General features: G+C 46.4%; 1 pseudogene across 1 annotated transcript; it reads left to right on the plus strand.

The window, feature by feature from the left end:
* Positions 1-8,378: 8,378 nt before the first annotated feature.
* On the plus strand, positions 8,379-14,755 carry LOC144038487 (natterin-3-like; annotated as a pseudogene). Its single transcript, XR_013289232.1, has 7 exons — positions 8,379-8,441; positions 8,894-8,957; positions 9,876-9,903; positions 9,991-10,158; positions 10,737-10,841; positions 10,913-11,044; positions 13,382-14,755. The product of XR_013289232.1 is annotated as a natterin-3-like (transcript).
* Positions 14,756-15,087: the final 332 nt, after the last annotated feature.

Below are 15,087 nucleotides of genomic sequence, written 5' to 3' on the forward strand. Positions count from 1 at the left end.
AGCTGCTAGAAAGTTTCAGAAAGACAGGACGAAAGAGAGAAAGATATCGCAAGAGAGAGACGAGACAAAAGAGTCAAATACATCACTGGAAAGAGACAAAAGATAATCGCGTGATAGACTTTTATCTACAATTTATCTACTACTGGTTAACAGGGCGCACACAGTATGTTTATGTTTTATTTATGAACGTTTGAGTTAAAGAAATGACTGTAAATATTGATTTTAAATACGTGCAATGTCTTTGTTCTTAGTTTTCACGGTGTTCCGTAACTGTTTCATGATGGATGAGGATTAAATTGATTGTGGATATCAGTACGAACCGTGGTTCTTTACCGGGGTAGATACAGGTGATACTTGGCCTATCTGTGCTGCAGGGACGTTGATGCGCTCTATGGTCGACTTGTGGCTGTTGTGATAGTACATAGTCATTTCTTATTGTAATCCCTTCATACTATGTCGAGCAAAAAATGGTAAGACAAGTATAAGCAATATGAATTCCCATGTATAATGTAACATATGGTGTTCCACAGGGTTCCATTCGGGGGCATATGCTGTTTTGGTTGTACATGCTGTGCTGCCGCTGAGTTCCATCTTCAGAAAACAGCGGTGGTTGTAAAGTGCTCTGTTGTAAATAGAGCTGAGTTGAGTGATGGGAGTCAGTGTCCTATGCAATGCCAAATTAAGCAATTCTAGTCCAGCACAAATAGCTATCTAGCAAAAGTAATGAAACACTTCCTTAAGATGTGTGGAGATGGGGAACACAAGAACACAATGCTTTCTGAATTGAAAAAGATGAAGAGAACCAGATTTGATGAAAAGGCTGCTCTGCCTGATCATTTTGTTTACCAGTAAACTCTATACCTAAGTCTTAAATTAAATTAAAATTAACGAGAGTCAATGGCTAAAAAGTTATGTACTCCAGAGTGGCTGTTGCATAACTAAACAGACAACAGAGAAAAATTAAACAATTGTAGTCATTGTTATCTATATTAGCTATTATTCATCCCAAATAGATTTATAGACAACACTTTTCAGTTCAGTTGGCCAAAACAAGTGACACTACTATATCTCAGTGCTTCTGACTTTACCACTTTGTACCCTTGGTGGTTACACAATTCCAGAAGACACTGTTACTTTTTCAGCACTCGGCTACAGATAACTTACTGTAATGCTCAAAATGTTTTTTGTAAAATGCTTCACTGAAAATGCTTTGCAACTAGTCAACCATGTGTTGTTTTATTAGGCGAACATGTATCCTCACCTGTGCAGCTTAACTTTCACTGCCATTGACGGCTATCGACAAAAATGTATTTGCACTATTTCTATTAACATTTTTTTCCCCACTTTTGTTAAGAGTATGATAACTTAGAAAAAAATTATTGTACATTTAAAACAGATATAAAATGTGATTGATCGTGCGACATTGATTCCCCATTCCTGGTCCTCAAATCGGGAGGGTCATACAGGTTTTAGAGGTTTCTGTCCTCCAACACATCTGACTCAGAAATCTTATCACAATCCTGATCTTTAGAATGAGAAGTGAAGACGGAAACATCTCAAACCTGGAGGACTCCAGTTCTTGAACAGGATAGGGGAAACCTGCTCTACAGGGTCAACAAATCTTAAACCCATCAGAAATATGGGAAGTTTCCTACAATACAATTTTGATGAGTCCCTTTTGTTACATATGTTGCCCCCCCCCCTCCCCCCAAAAAGGGCCAAGGTAAAAAGCCACTTAGAAAATCAAATTTAAGCCGTTTAATTCAACAGATGCAGACTAGCAACACATCTGCGGAGTCCTCTTCCATTCTATCACTCATGTCGCTACTCAGTTTAAGACTGTCATCACTCTGGTGATTGGGGCTTCGCAAATAATTGTTGAAGATGTGCTCCGTGAACCATGAATCAAAGCTCCGAGTGTCGTTGTGGCGGTCCTCGCTCATGTTATGGCTCTGGGCATTGCTTTGATCCTTCTTGGTCATATTGTAGCTTTGGGTGTCGCTCTGGCGCTCCTTTGTCATGTTGTGGATCTGAGCATTGCTCTGGGCCTCCTCGGTCATGTTGTGGCTCTGGCGCTCCTTTGTCAGGTTGTGGCTCTGAGGTTTGCTCTGGTGGTCCTCCGTCATGTTGTGGTTTTCATGGTCATGGCTGAAGGAGTCCTTTTTGTCATCAGTTTCCACTTTTTGGGTTGAACGTTTGACTTCATCCCACCCTAAATCAAATGCTACATTAGTTGCACATTAAGAAATTACAGAGAATGCAACAATAGTTTAATTTAAAAGCTAATCTAATCCATCCTTCTCGCAACTGTCATGGAAGCGATGGCTACTGTTTGGCTCTTGGTTGTTCTAGTGAATGCCCTCTTGATAGGTGGAGGTAATGTGGATTATTATTATTGTTATTATTATTATTGTTATTATTATTATTATTAAATTTGTGTTAGAAATTGAATGTTTGTTTCACCAAAAGCTCAAGTGAGTCCTTTGTTTTTCATTTGGCGCAACACAAGCTGGATCCAATGTGCAGGTGTGCCAGTTGAGAACATGATCTTTGAATGAGATTTTCTGTAATCATTTATTTTCCCACTTCCTCCCCATTTTCTATAGATGTCCCTGCCAATGATGTTTCACTCAAGAAGACTTTTTAACTTCTCCAGTCTTTGGATTCTATGTTGAAGCAACAAACTAAAGGTAAGAAAATTAGAGTGACTCTTTTCTGATTAAGATTGAGCCAAGGCACATTTTACTTCAGAAAAATGTGTTATTGATCTCAACTAATCAAATTGCTTTACATGATGGGAAATCTGTCCAAATTAGTGTTAACATGAAACTTTTTGGGTGTTTCAACAGGTGGGTAAAGTAGCCTAAATCCTTCACTCGAGCACTGGTTACTTTAGGACATGACTTGGTTGTCTAAATTTTTATTCTGTGGAAACTACCAATGTGGTAAAATACTGCTAATTTTATATTCAAATAGCATTACAGTATGACTAGACAGTCAATCAAATCTTGCATAGTAACACGAAGACAAAATTGTCTACAGCAGGGATGGTGAGATCCAGTCCTCAAGGGCTGAAGTCCTGCAGGTTTTGGATATTTCCCTTTTTTAACACAGCTGATTCATAATCAGCCTGATGATGATTCTGTTAATTGGAATCAGCTGCAGTTTTATCATCACTGGTCTGCAGTTAACGCTATTTACTGTTCTTGTAAACTGTAATATTGACTTTGTTAGGCAGACAGATGAGCCATGAATTTTTATTTTTTTTTTCCCCCAGTCTTCTTGCTGGTTAACATGGTCTCTGAACCAACACAAATTCTCACTAGATAAAGACTGAATGCTCGAAGTAACTGAAGAAGTAGTACTTCTTAAAGATTAATAAGCATGTTTTATTTAACCCGTGGGCGTTATGTTTGCTGTGGTCAGATAGAAGTTGCATAAAACTTCCATGCCTTTATTAATGCTGCAGCAACCAAGACAAGAGCACAGGTTAAAATTTCACCAACACATCTGCCACATTGTCCTGGCTCATCTAAACTTTTGCCTCTTTGGGTCACATACAGAAAAATAGAAAGATGCAAGACTGAGGGCCACTTTCAATTATAATTTTACGTTAACATTCCAACCACCCAAAATGTATGCAACAAAATATGAAGCTTTTGGTTTATAGATTTGGGCGTGGCAGAGGGCCCTACACCCCATTAGAAGAGATCCACCCCTCTATTGTTCAGCAGCTGAATCTCATCTCTACATTCAAAATAAAAACTAGTGTAATCTAATCATACTAGAAACATGAAGCATATCTGTAGCAGGCAAGTCTTAAAAAACATTTAATCAGTGTTTGTGTCTGGCCCACCTTTTTTGAACAAAGTGTTGGATTCACCTTGTGCAATACCAGGTGGAAAATCAAAGTCCTGCACAGAAATCGATTTAAGCATTTTGGGACAATAGTTTCAGCATATGTGAATGTCAAAAATACATAAAAAATTACCTCAGTCTTTAAAGACAACCTGTGCCAGAACACCAGTAAGGAGATAAACAGCAGCATTTTTCCAAACTAGATATGGTTAAAGGTGGACTGGCTGGACAAAATGGAATGCATTGCATTTATCCAGGCGAGATGCAATGCATGGATTAGCATTTGTAAGAAGTGGAGACCATGCAAAGAGGAAAAAAAACAACAACCTGTATATTATAAGAGTTTAACTGTATATCTGACCCAAAAAAGTGCCAAAGTAAAGTAATTGTCAGACAAATGAAAGGTTGAAGAAGACCATGCCTTTATTAAAGCCGCAGCAATCAAGACAAGAGCACGTCAAATATTCACTGACACAACATCTGCCACGTCGTCCTCCATTCTGTCACTTTCATCATTTTGGACATTGCCGCTGGGGTGGTGGTCCTCCTGGCTCATATTGCCGCTGGGGTGGTGGTCCTCCTGGCTCATATTGCCGCTGGCGTGGTGGTCCTCCTGGCTCATATTGCCGCTGGCGTGGTGGTCCTCCTGGCTCATGTTGCCGCTGGCGTGGTGGTCCTCCTGGCTCATGTTGCCGCTGGCGTGGTGGTCCTCCTGGCTCATGTTGCCGCTGGCGTGGTGGTCCTCCTGGCTCATGTTGCCGCTGGCGTGGTGGTCCTCCTGGCTCATGTTGCCGCTGGCGTGGTGGTCCTCCTGGCTCATGTTGCCGCTGGCGTGGTGGTCCTCCTGGCTCATGTTGCCGCTGGCGTGGTGGTCCTCCTGGCTCATGTTGCCGCTGGCGTGGTGGTCCTCCTGGCTCATGTTGCCGCTGGCGTGGTGGTCCTCCTGGCTCATGTTGCCGCTGGCGTGGTGGTCCTCCTGGCTCATGTTGCCGCTGGCGTGGTGGTCCTCCTGGCTCATGTTGCCGCTGGCGTGGTGGTCCTCCTGGCTCATGTTGCCGCTGGCGTGGTGGTCCTCCTGGCTCATGTTGCCGCTGGCGTGGTGGTCCTCCTGGCTCATGTTGCCGCTGGCGTGGTGGTCCTCCTGGCTCATGTTGCCGCTGGCGTGGTGGTCCTCCTGGCTCATGTTGCCGCTGGCGTGGTGGTCCTCCTGGCTCATGTTGCCGCTGGCGTGGTGGTCCTCCTGGCTCATGTTGCCGCTGGCGTGGTGGTCCTCCTGGCTCATGTTGCCGCTGGCGTGGTGGTCCTCCTGGCTCATGTTGCCGCTGGCGTGGTGGTCCTCCTGGCTCATGTTGCCGCTGGCGTGGTGGTCCTCCTGGCTCATGTTGCCGCTGGCGTGGTGGTCCTCCTGGCTCATGTTGCCGCTGGCGTGGTGGTCCTCCTGGCTCATGTTGCCGCTGGCGTGGTGGTCCTCCTGGCTCATGTTGCCGCTGGCGTGGTGGTCCTCCTGGCTCATGTTGCCGCTGGCGTGGTGGTCCTCCTGGCTCATGTTGCCGCTGGCGTGGTGGTCCTCCTGGCTCATGTTGCCGCTGGCGTGGTGGTCCTCCTGGCTCATGTTGCCGCTGGCGTGGTGGTCCTCCTGGCTCATGTTGCCGCTGGCGTGGTGGTCCTCCTGGCTCATGTTGCCGCTGGCGTGGTGGTCCTCCTGGCTCATGTTGCCGCTGGCGTGGTGGTCCTCCTGGCTCATGTTGCCGCTGGCGTGGTGGTCCTCCTGGCTCATGTTGCCGCTGGCGTGGTGGTCCTCCTGGCTCATGTTGCCGCTGGCGTGGTGGTCCTCCTGGCTCATGTTGCCGCTGGCGTGGTGGTCCTCCTGGCTCATGTTGCCGCTGGCGTGGTGGTCCTCCTGGCTCATGTTGCCGCTGGCGTGGTGGTCCTCCTGGCTCATGTTGCCGCTGGCGTGGTGGTCCTCCTGGCTCATGTTGCCGCTGGCGTGGTGGTCCTCCTGGCTCATGTTGCCGCTGGCGTGGTGGTCCTCCTGGCTCATGTTGCCGCTGGCGTGGTGGTCCTCCTGGCTCATGTTGCCGCTGGCGTGGTGGTCCTCCTGGCTCATGTTGCCGCTGGCGTGGTGGTCCTCCTGGCTCATGTTGCCGCTGGCGTGGTGGTCCTCCTGGCTCATGTTGCCGCTGGCGTGGTGGTCCTCCTGGCTCATGTTGCCGCTGGCGTGGTGGTCCTCCTGGCTCATGTTGCCGCTGGCGTGGTGGTCCTCCTGGCTCATGTTGCCGCTGGCGTGGTGGTCCTCCTGGCTCATGTTGCCGCTGGCGTGGTGGTCCTCCTGGCTCATGTTGCCGCTGGCGTGGTGGTCCTCCTGGCTCATGTTGCCGCTGGCGTGGTGGTCCTCCTGGCTCATGTTGCCGCTGGCGTGGTGGTCCTCCTGGCTCATGTTGCCGCTGGCGTGGTGGTCCTCCTGGCTCATGTTGCCGCTGGCGTGGTGGTCCTCCTGGCTCATGTTGCCGCTGGCGTGGTGGTCCTCCTGGCTCATGTTGCCGCTGGCGTGGTGGTCCTCCTGGCTCATGTTGCCGCTGGCGTGGTGGTCCTCCTGGCTCATGTTGCCGCTGGCGTGGTGGTCCTCCTGGCTCATGTTGCCGCTGGCGTGGTGGTCCTCCTGGCTCATGTTGCCGCTGGCGTGGTGGTCCTCCTGGCTCATGTTGCCGCTGGCGTGGTGGTCCTCCTGGCTCATGTTGCCGCTGGCGTGGTGGTCCTCCTGGCTCATGTTGCCGCTGGCGTGGTGGTCCTCCTGGCTCATGTTGCCGCTGGCGTGGTGGTCCTCCTGGCTCATGTTGCCGCTGGCGTGGTGGTCCTCCTGGCTCATGTTGCCGCTGGCGTGGTGGTCCTCCTGGCTCATGTTGCCGCTGGCGTGGTGGTCCTCCTGGCTCATGTTGCCGCTGGCGTGGTGGTCCTCCTGGCTCATGTTGCCGCTGGCGTGGTGGTCCTCCTGGCTCATGTTGCCGCTGGCGTGGTGGTCCTCCTGGCTCATGTTGCCGCTGGCGTGGTGGTCCTCCTGGCTCATGTTGCCGCTGGCGTGGTGGTCCTCCTGGCTCATGTTGCCGCTGGCGTGGTGGTCCTCCTGGCTCATGTTGCCGCTGGCGTGGTGGTCCTCCTGGCTCATGTTGCCGCTGGCGTGGTGGTCCTCCTGGCTCATGTTGCCGCTGGCGTGGTGGTCCTCCTGGCTCATGTTGCCGCTGGCGTGGTGGTCCTCCTGGCTCATGTTGCCGCTGGCGTGGTGGTCCTCCTGGCTCATGTTGCCGCTGGCGTGGTGGTCCTCCTGGCTCATGTTGCCGCTGGCGTGGTGGTCCTCCTGGCTCATGTTGCCGCTGGCGTGGTGGTCCTCCTGGCTCATGTTGCCGCTGGCGTGGTGGTCCTCCTGGCTCATGTTGCCGCTGGCGTGGTGGTCCTCCTGGCTCATGTTGCCGCTGGCGTGGTGGTCCTCCTGGCTCATGTTGCCGCTGGCGTGGTGGTCCTCCTGGCTCATGTTGCCGCTGGCGTGGTGGTCCTCCTGGCTCATGTTGCCGCTGGCGTGGTGGTCCTCCTGGCTCATGTTGCCGCTGGCGTGGTGGTCCTCCATAGCATCATTCTTGGCTGCCAGTTGGGAAGAAAATGTTGCCATTCAGATAATTTAAAAACAGGTCACTACAGTCATGATTTCCAACCACTATGCCAGCGATGCAGAACTATTAAAATGTGCTTGCACTAGATGGCAGAAGGTACAATAATCTGTGTCCATCCACCTGTTGGCATAATACTACATTCAGTTAACTTTCTGAAGTTTTGAATAAATTGTCAACATTTTCGATGAAACACTTAAATATCTTCAAGAAAACCTTGCACGTGCTAGAGTTATGCATTAATTCTTGCACAAATTTGTTTTGGTTTAGGCTTGCCTTTCAATCCAACATGACCATTTCAATCAAACGGAACCAGGCAGTCCAATGGCCAAACACCCAATTTTTTCCTCACCTTTATTTTGCAGCTTCATTACAGAATTCAAAGCGTGCAGAAGATCAAAAGCCCCCTCAAGTGAAACATCATTGGACATCACATCTGTAGAAATTACAAGTCTTAGTTATCACAAACAGAGATTTGATTAATCAAATGTTACCTAGCACAGCTTCCTTTTTAAGCCCAGCATTGGATTCATCTGATGTAGCATCAGCTAGAAAATAAAGACCTCCTTTTAGCATTTGGGGAAATAAACATTACCTGCAACACAAAATTGATTAAAAACATTGTTAACCACTACCTGTGTCAATCAAGAGTGCATGCGCCAGCACAGCCAAGAGCCAAACAGCAGCCATCATTTCACTGAAATGATTTCAGTTAGAGTTATGAAGAGCACAGACCGCATGTGCTTTTATAGCAGGTGCCTCTGGTGCTAATTATTGCCAATTAGCAGCAGCTGTGGTCACCTGTCACCTGCTATAAAAGCTCATGCGGTCTGTGCTCTTCACAACTGTCACTGAAATGATGGCTGCTTGTTGGCTCATGGTTGTGCTGGTGGGGCCTGGTGCATGCGCTCTTGATGGACACAGGTAATGGGTAACAATTTGTATGTTTGTTTGGTGTTGTACACTCTTACAACTGCTTGGGTCAATTTGACCGTCAGATCCATAACTTCGGGACAAGGATTGGCTCTAAGTAGTGATGGGAAAATGAAGCATCATGAAGCAATGAGGCCTTCCATCCAACTGCTTCGCTCCTGGGCCGAAGAATCATGAGGCTTCATTTGCTCTATTGCGCCATCATGTGGACAATAAATGTCATGACAGACAGAGTGATTAAAATGATACCATAGATTTGATGGGGTCAAAAGGGCAGGGAGTTGTGATGTGAATGAATGTGCGTGTGGTACTTGAAAGAATGATTGCTCTATTTGTTTTTTAGACATTGACATATAAACAAGGAACACATTTCATTCATTTTTATTTAGGAAAACTAGCATTTCCAAAGTTTTGGGCTTCAAACAGTTTCTTCTTTTACATAGGATTTCTCCTGCTTTTGAAAATATTCTTTCGCAAGGGACGGATGAGGCCGGGGTACAGAGGAAGGTAATTGCTAGTTTGTAGAGGTTTGGGTAGAGATGTTTGTGCAGCTCCCAGTAGTCCAGAGGGTTTGACACCCTGCTTATGTTCGGTTCCCCCAGGTAAGTGCTGACCTCCGCAGTCGCATCTGCATCACTCTGGGTCCTCGCCTGGGTCCTCCTCTGCATGACTGTGTGGTCCAATCGCCGCCACAGTTTGTCACCTAAGACACAACAAACAGACTAACAGCCAACAGGCAGTTCTGGCTGCCCATCGTAGAGATGGGAGCAAAAGAATGCCTTATCCCACAATAATGCACTGCCGCTCATTTCCCATTGCTCAATTAACACCATTAGAATGTGTCGAATATTACCTTGCGCCACAGGCTGGGTTCACGACGAGAAAATGCGATTTATTGTTGCCTTTTTGGTGAAAGTGAGTGCGCGCGTTTGGAGGTTCAACGACTTGCGTGAGGTGGCCTTTTAGTTGCCCTGCAGCGCCTCCCTGAGAGCAGCACTTGAAATGCACCTACTAACTTTTTCCCACCTAAAAATAAAAATAAAAACTACTTGGCTTTCGAAGTCATTATTATTATTATTATTATTAATATTATTATTATTATTATTCGTTTTTATTCTATGCTTTTGACTCAAAATGAGGCTCAGCATGGTGACTGACCCATTTATGACGTGTTAATTTTTGTTCTGTCTTTATTGCATGATAAAGAAATATGAGAGCAGAGCGTTTTGATTGATATTTCATTCTATGAATATGTTTTGTATTTCTGCATATATAAATGGTAGTTTTATATTTTCATCATTATTTTATACTTATTTATTTATTAATGTATATTTTTGTTTATTTCTGTATATTATAATTTTTTAATTATATATTTGTATTTATTTTTTACTTTTTTTGTTTTGGTCCTATTTGTGGTATAATCAGGACCCTGTTGCTGCTCAACATCCGCCAGGTGGGTGTCGCACACCGCAACCTACATGTTGTCTCCTGTCGTAACACACGCGACTTTGCTCATTCTCAATCACCATCTTGCTTGCAGGCGAGAGTGCCAAATGCGGCTGGTGGCTGGACAACCCGTCGAACGACTTCTGCTACCTGCTTGACCGTAAGGCCACCAAGACATGGGCGGAGGCACAAGACCACTGCGTCCTCCTCGGAGGGAACCTTCTCAGCATCAATGACTCGAACGAACAAACCTTCGTACATGGTAGGCTCAGCTGGCCCGTCGTCTTCAATCTGAACATAAACAGGTCAATGTGCTGTTTGTTTGCCAATTCTATGTAAATAAACAACTAAGAAGGAAGTATGCGAATTATGCATCAACGTGTAAATTAACTTATGTCACAAAAGTCTGCATTAAAAGACACAACTCTTATTACACAACAGGAGAAGACAATTCACAATCACCTTGACGTGAAATGTTGTAATTAGCATCAGCGACACCTTGAGAAGGCTTGAACTATAAACCAATGCAGCTTTGCATGCTGGAAAAGTCCTTGTAAATTTTAAAAGCTCTTCCCTTCTGGGAAATATTTTTCAACCCAATGGAAAGCACCAAATGAATCTTTGTTAATTTGCGGCTTGCCATATTTCAACTCTATTCACACATTTTAACCAAATCCCTTTTCATAGTTTATTGTACAGTAATCTCAATACATTTGGAAAAATGTAATCAAATAGATGACAATACTTTAAAACAAACTGTCATTATTGGCTTTTTTTTTTTTTTTTTTTTGAGCGAGCGTTTCCATTTCTAACTTTTCCATGTTTTCCTCGGTTCCAAAGGTCTGACCGCTCTTGAGCCGACCTTCGCTACCTCTCTGTGGTTGGGCGCCGACGGCGGCAACTGGTGCGACGGATCCCCCATCACTTACGTCCACTTGGACGCAGGTCGGTCTCAAACGTTTGTCAGCTGCAGTGCGGAGAAACGGAGGAGCGCTGAGCATGTCTCCTGCTTGCAGGTAACCCCGACTACTATCCAGGACGCTGTCTTTCCTTCATCACGCCCAGCGGCTACTGGAGAGTCGACGCGTGCCACAACAAGAGAAGCTTCATCTGCAAGAAAAGAGGAAACTGTAAGGATGTGATCAGAGGTGATTGTACGGTCGTTGCATTAACTGCCCAAATCAGTGTTTGTCATCATTCGAATATTTTTAAAATGTGAATAGTAAATGTTTTTATTTCATATTAACTCTTTGACTGCCAGACTTTTTCAGAAACGGGATGTCGCCAGTGCCAGCTGATTTAAGCATTTTGACTGATCTTTCAAGGTCCACAGAAAATGTTGTGTTTGGACTATGGAAACACACATACTACCAAATGAAAGATTGAGCTCTTATCTTTCATCAGAAAAAAAGTTTGTTTCTACCTTATTCCGTTCTTCAGTAATCAACAATAGAAAATGGTTACTTTCACCGAAATGCTCTGTCTTGAAACAAAAAGCGGAGAAAAGGAGCTTTGTGTGAAACAATGTTATTTCATGCACTCTAGTGAATTCTACACTTCTTTTTGTCCAAGAATGATGCCACAAACACCTAAATAGTGCTTTACTTCTGTAATACACCACCAACAATGAAAAAGTGTTTTTAGTTTGCAAAATACGTTTATTTCCATTCAACAGTGTAATAATTTCGCAAACTATTTACAAATGTGTGCAACTGTGGTACTACTTACAATTACAGTATGTGGATGTTTCAAGTACAGTTTTTCTTTTTGTAACGCTCTCCTGCGTGCAAGGAGACGCAGCAGTGTTTGCACAACAGATTACTTTCACTTTCGATTGTCCGTTTCGTGTGCAGACATAACACTTTCTTGACGGCCTTTTTTTCCCGGGAATAAATAGCAAGTAGCAGACTGTGCACACTCCTCCGATGAATATGCATTGGACTCGGGGCACTCTTCGTCGACTGATTGAACGTCCGCCTGAGCGTGCTCGGTTGTGCTCCGTGTTATGAGGTTGTCATAGCCGCCGCTTCAACGCTTCCAACTTCGCCGTCAACCTCAGAGTCACCATCATCGATGATGATTGTCGTCGTCATCAATGTGCTCTTTAGCATTGGTCGATGGCTTTCGTCTTTGAAAAAAATTCCCAACTGTGAGCTGCTTGCAACCGGTCGCCATTGTCCGCTTCCTCGGCCATCGAGCTCTGCCTCACTCTTCTGCTGCCGCGTCAATGCTTCCAACCACGGAGTCATCATCGATGATGATCATCGTCGTCATCAATGTGCTCTTTAGCGTTGGTCGATGCTTTTCGTCTTAGAAAAAAAACGGCTCGAGCGTGAGCTGCTTGCAACCGGTCGCCATTATGGCTTCTTCAGCCATTGTCCCCTCAACACTCTAGCCCCGCCTCGCGTCTTCTACTGACGCCCACCCGATCTTGTCAAAAGAGTCATCGCTGCCCTCTAGGGGCCAAAAATAGTCATTAGGCTCACGAGACCTGCTTGAAACTTTAAACACAGCTGGGCAAGGCTTCCCTCCACCCGTTTCAAAAAAATAATTGGATGACGTCTTTTAACGTCATTGGCGGCCCTCCGTAGGTTTTTACTTGACGTCTTTTAACGTCAGTGGCAGTGAAAGAGTTAACACACATGATCACATTCACTACTGGTATGTCAGTCAATGAGCACAATACAGAAAATACCATTTAAAATGTCAATTAAAACATAGCTTACTCAATTCAAATTTTCAAATTTCAAAATTGTGTACAAAAAAGAAGCATGGCATCTCAGTAGCAATGTAAACTAGCCCCCCTTGATTATTTGCCAGGTCAAAAAATGGAATGCACTTTGACAACGTGATCACCACTATACTATAGTGAGCCACTACATGGCACCCAAGCTCCTGTCGTACTTTTCTAATGGCTGTGACAGTCCGCTTCCCAAAGCCAGAACAAATCTTGAGTCATCTATCGAGCTATTACAGGATTGCGCTCATGTTTTGATACAGAACGAGGCTCGCTCGGTTACACCTCTCTCTCCTCTCGGCTCATAACATATGCAGTACCCTAAACACCTCAGTATGAAACTAAAATGCAAAAGTAGTAATAATCCACAAAACAAATTAGTACATTGCAAGTAAATAAAAATACACATTTCCTAAATAAATACAAATACACATTTCCAAACAACGTGTTACAATACTATAATAATTACACAAAATCCACTTTCAAGAAGACGCTGAACTATTGTCATAAAGTCAACTACAATCCTCAAATGACTGACCTTCCTTCTGTATGGACAAGAAGACCAAAAAACACATTTCATATGAACTGTCTGATAGTAATTGACAAGGATGTAAATGAAGGAGATCGTTGCTATTTTAGTTTTCTAGACATAAGATGCAGTTTCAGTTTTCATTTCTTAAAGGAAATTCAATTTTTGTGATTTCAATTTTAGTTTGACGTATTTTTTCTTCTTTCCTTCACACATCAGTGACGTCTCCCATTCTCGATACGGAACATCTGCCAATCCCAAGCTTTCCGAGACAGGAAATTCCCCTGGTTGACGTGCTGTCTGACGAAGCAAACCTGGAATGGAAGTGGTGGACTGGCTCTGTCCCAGATAACGCTGTGTCCATCTACAACTCATATATGAGCCGCAAAGAGTACATCTGCAAAGTGGACTGCCACGCAGGCTACTACGTCCCCAAGACAGACAGGGATGCTTGCGTCTACACTTCCGACAGAGTGGCGTACACCGAAACGAAGTTCGAGTTGCTGGTCAACATTTACAACTTTGAGGTTCTGGAGTGGAAAAACGACAAAGACGGACGGTTCAGTATCTCCAAATTCTATTAAGACCTGCGTCAACAAAGACTACTACATTGGGAAGAATCATTACGGACTGGGGGAAGTGGATGTTCGCCAAAAGGTGTTCAACCTTCCCTGGGGGCGGAGCGTTTGGACGTACCCGGAGTGCCAGGTCCTGGTGATGAACAAAGATGTCAAGGAGGAACACCTGATGGACGTCGAGTACGAAACAGCGGGCGTCACCCCTCTCAAGTACATCCCTCAGGAGGTTAAACGGCACTCAATTCCAAACTGGAGCTGCCATCCATTCAACGAGAAGGCCACCCTCTATGGTTCCTTCACGTCAACCCGAAAGTGGGAGATCAACTTCGGCGTCTTGGTGGAAATCGGCGTCACTATCACGGCCAGAATCCCCTTCCTCGGAAAAGAGAAGATTGACTTCAAGCCCGTCTCCACCTTCAAGTTGTCTCAAGGGACCTCCATTACCGAGACCACCAGTCAGCCCGTTACGGTGCACATCCAGGTGCCCCCCCATCATTCGTGCGACATCAGAATGCTGGGCAGGCCAACCATCTTGAAGATCCCGTTCACGGCCCGTCTCAAGCGCACCTATGGCAACAGGGAGACCAAGTGGGTCAGAGTCACCGGGACCTTCCATTCCGAAGAGTTGAATGAGTTCACAGCTGAAATTGAAGGCTGTGACGCTCTGCCTAATGCTAAAATGAGGCGTTAGGCGCAGGGACTCGACGTAAAACCGGTTTCCACTTTTACGCTTGCTTGCACCCTGTGCGTCCCTGAGGGACAGTCAATCACAAGGGCACGCAGAGACAAGTAAGCGTTCAAACAATTGACAAAGAATACCGGTAGTTGAAATATTCATCATAGAATGGAGATGAAATGAAGTTTCTACTTCCCTGCTCCTTTTTGATGACTAATGATTGTGTTGACTGTTGCGTAACTTTCTCTTGTGTTGCTTACATTCATGCTTTGCTCTGTTGACGTTTTTGTCTCATAAGTGTATAACTATTAAAATTTATGTTACACATGTTCAAAATAAAAATGAGTAGAAAAGTAAGCTGCTGTGTCTCCACACCTGTTTCTAGCTTCAGGTGTGTGTGCGCTTTGATGCTGTATGTGATGCGATGCTGATGTGTCGTGCACATTTTAAGAGATCGAAAATTTTATTTAACCATGTCTGCTGGCGTGAATGCGGTCATGAGGAATCGTCTGCACTGGAGGCGTTGGCTTCACGACTCTGCTGCAAGGTCTGCCGCAAACACAGGTTAGCACTTTGCAGCAGCTAGAGAAGCTGCCCAAATGCTTCATGAACATCCTGCCATCTACAAAAAAGTAATATGCGACACGGGCATTAATTAGCTACACAGTACA

The sequence above is a fragment of the Vanacampus margaritifer genome, chromosome 1 (genome assembly GCF_051991255.1).
Source record: "Vanacampus margaritifer isolate UIUO_Vmar chromosome 1, RoL_Vmar_1.0, whole genome shotgun sequence".
Classification (NCBI taxonomy): Eukaryota; Metazoa; Chordata; class Actinopteri; order Syngnathiformes; family Syngnathidae; genus Vanacampus; species Vanacampus margaritifer.